Genomic DNA, 2,894 nt, shown 5'->3' on the forward strand with positions numbered 1-2,894 from the left:
CACAAGAGAGGACAAACATGCCAAGTTGCCTAAATTGAAGACCCTTTCATACTTAGTCTCAATCAGCCAAAGTAAAAAGCCTGGCCATCCAAAGCAATTTATAATATATCTATGTATAACCATGAGCAAGTGCACGTGAACTCTGACCCCTGCACACATATAATTATATAACGATGGTATTGCGTGTGTCAGTAGATGAATTGAATTGTGCAGTCGTCCTCTGTGGGAAGCTTTCTTGAAAAAATGAAAACGGAATGCCAAAACCAAGATCCCTCTTCCATAAAACCCATCCACGTTTTCTGAGTCCAGACTTTTCAAGCCATTCCAAAGATTCAAAGCCCTTTCTAATCTGAGTATTCAACTCGGATCAACAACTGACGCCAGTGAGTGAAATCAACCTGGGACAGCAACTAAACAATTTAAGAACGGCGAGTTTCAAGGTGGGTTGCTGGTTCAGATTTGGCGTCTGTGAGCTACAAGGCGGGTTGCCGTGATCTGGGCATGACGGCAGTGGAGCTGCAAGGTGGTTGAGGCTTGAGTTTGACTTCTCCAGCGATCTCAAGAGCTTGTCTGACGGAGATAAGCAGCTAACTGGGTTGATTCGGCAAGGGAGAGCTGGACATACTTGGGGAAGTAAGTTGTCTAAATTTTTTTACTCTTAACTATGTGTGAGTAAGCTGAGAATTAGCATAATTTTGGCCTTATGAGATTTGAAATGCATTCATGTTTCCCTTGCTTCTCGTTTGACAAAATTTTGGGTAACCCACAACTCTTGCTTAATTTCTCTTGATGAAATCTTAGAGAGTGACATAACATGCTTGCATTTGATGAGTAATTCGCCCCTGAAGATTACACACTTTGAACCTAGCACTTAACTTCCAGATTATGGCTCATCCTTGATTAATCAAGAGTTTGAAAAGTCAAAACTCTTTTAATTATGGTGAGCACTTGCTGGTGATTTCAGAGTTTTGAACATAGTTATCTGAAAAGTTAATTGCTGTGTTGATATATCATTGAAGGTATGGCCCTTAATTGAACTCACCAATTACCACTTGCATTGTTGCATTGCTTCTGCTTTCCGGTTGACAATCAAAATCTACACCTACCAGGTTAGCTTTCTGATGATAAGACAGAAGCATAAATCCTTGAGTCTTAATTTGAAATTTGATCAAACTTGCAGATTCTTGGTTTCTATGTCGACCATAGATCGAAATCTGTCCTGCACTGACTCTGTGATTTATTTGCAGGTTTGAATGAACTCCACTGTTGCTAAACAAAGATTTCAATGACCGATGATACTTCATAAACCAAAACAGGGTTAGAGGACAGCGAAGCAACAAAAGCCCAATTGGCTGCAACGAAAGCACAATTGGCCGAATTCTCAAACAAGCTTGAAGCTGCCTTTAATGTTTCTATGGACAAACTTCAAAGCTCTGTGATATGTCGGTTGGCGAAGAACAAGGAACCGCGAAGAGAGTGCATATTAGGACCACATTACAGCTTGGGTATGCCGCCGGCCATCTTGACCAAGGCGAATGGACGCTTACAACCGAATGGAAGCACAGAAAAAAGCTGTGGCCCGTGCATACAACAAACGAGTTAAGTCTAAGTCATTTGCTGAGGAAGATTTAGTTTGGAAAGCCGTTTTGCCTATCGGAACTAAAGATAAACGTTTCAAAAAATGGTCGCCAAGGTGGGAAGGCCTGTTTATCATCGATCAAGTGTTAGGAAAATGTGCATATCAACTGAGAGATCACGATGGAGAGCTGCATGCAATGCCTATCAACGGGAAATTCCTCAAGAAATATTACCCCACTACCTGGGAGATGATGGAGCAAGAATTATAGTGTACCACCTAGGGAACATCGGCCGAGTATTAGACTTGTAAACTCGGCCGCCTATGTTATGTTGTATGTTTTTGCATAAACAACGTTTAAGTGTCTCTTGACATCCCTTTATTTACGCTGTTGGAATTTACTTTTATTTTGTCGGTCAAAGTTAAACATGAAGTGTTGGCCGAATTAACCAAAATTGTATTGTCCAGAATCAAGTAATTCATTTGGCCGAGTTAAATATGTCGGCAGAATCAACTAAGGTAATTTTAGCCAAGGTGAATAGGAGGGTCAGCCAAGCTGAAGATGTTGGTTTAACCAAGCTCAAAATACAATGAAAAACAAGTATTAGGACCTGGTTGGCCGAAATATATGAAGTCAAAAGAGGCTGAATCCATTGACAAAATAGCGGCCGAATGATCAACCGGTCATAGAATGTGAGTCCTACAAATAAGGTCGGTTAGGCTTTACAAAATTAAGGCAACCGGCTGAGTTATGGTCCTAGGACCAAGTACAAAATATAAGCTGAGATGAATACCAAATCCCACTATAACTACATGTTAGAGGGTCGAAGAGACCGAAGAACTTCCTTAACCTTTTCCAAGTCTTCCATACCTTGGTCGACCTTTTGCTTCAAGATGCATTTCTTCTTGTTGTATGACTTGACCGATGACAAAATCAAGCTATACCTAGTGAGATCTTGTTGAGGAACAATGGTTCGGATGGAGGCTGAAGTGATTTTGACTTGCTCTTCAGCTTCGACCAATTGCTTTTTCAAATCACGCACTTTTTGCCTTCCCTCGTCCAAAGAAATCTTCAACTTATGAAGTTGACCAAGATCGGTAGACTGGCGAATGTCTTTATACTCACTTATCAACTTCTCGCCGGTTTCAAACTCTTTTTAGACTTCTAGGCAAGGAGAAAGACTAAAATTTGCGCGGGACAAAAGGGCATGAACTTCATAAGCTTCTACTTGAGATAAATGGTTGGCTGAAATAAGTACTTCAACCGCCTCCTTGAAAGCAAGAAAACTAGCCTCGGTTACTGCTCTCGTATCACAAC

The 2,894-nt window shown here is 41.0% G+C and overlaps 1 long non-coding RNA gene across 1 annotated transcript; it reads left to right on the plus strand.

The window, feature by feature from the left end:
* Positions 1–208: 208 nt before the first annotated feature.
* LOC112190140 lies at positions 209–1,962 on the plus strand. The gene is made up of 3 exons (XR_002932255.2): positions 209–633; positions 1,020–1,109; positions 1,248–1,962. It is a non-coding gene; the product is annotated as an uncharacterized LOC112190140 (long non-coding RNA).
* Positions 1,963–2,894: the final 932 nt, after the last annotated feature.

The sequence above is a fragment of the Rosa chinensis genome, chromosome 2 (assembly GCF_002994745.2).
Source record: "Rosa chinensis cultivar Old Blush chromosome 2, RchiOBHm-V2, whole genome shotgun sequence".
Lineage (NCBI taxonomy): Eukaryota > Viridiplantae > Streptophyta > Magnoliopsida > Rosales > Rosaceae > Rosa > Rosa chinensis.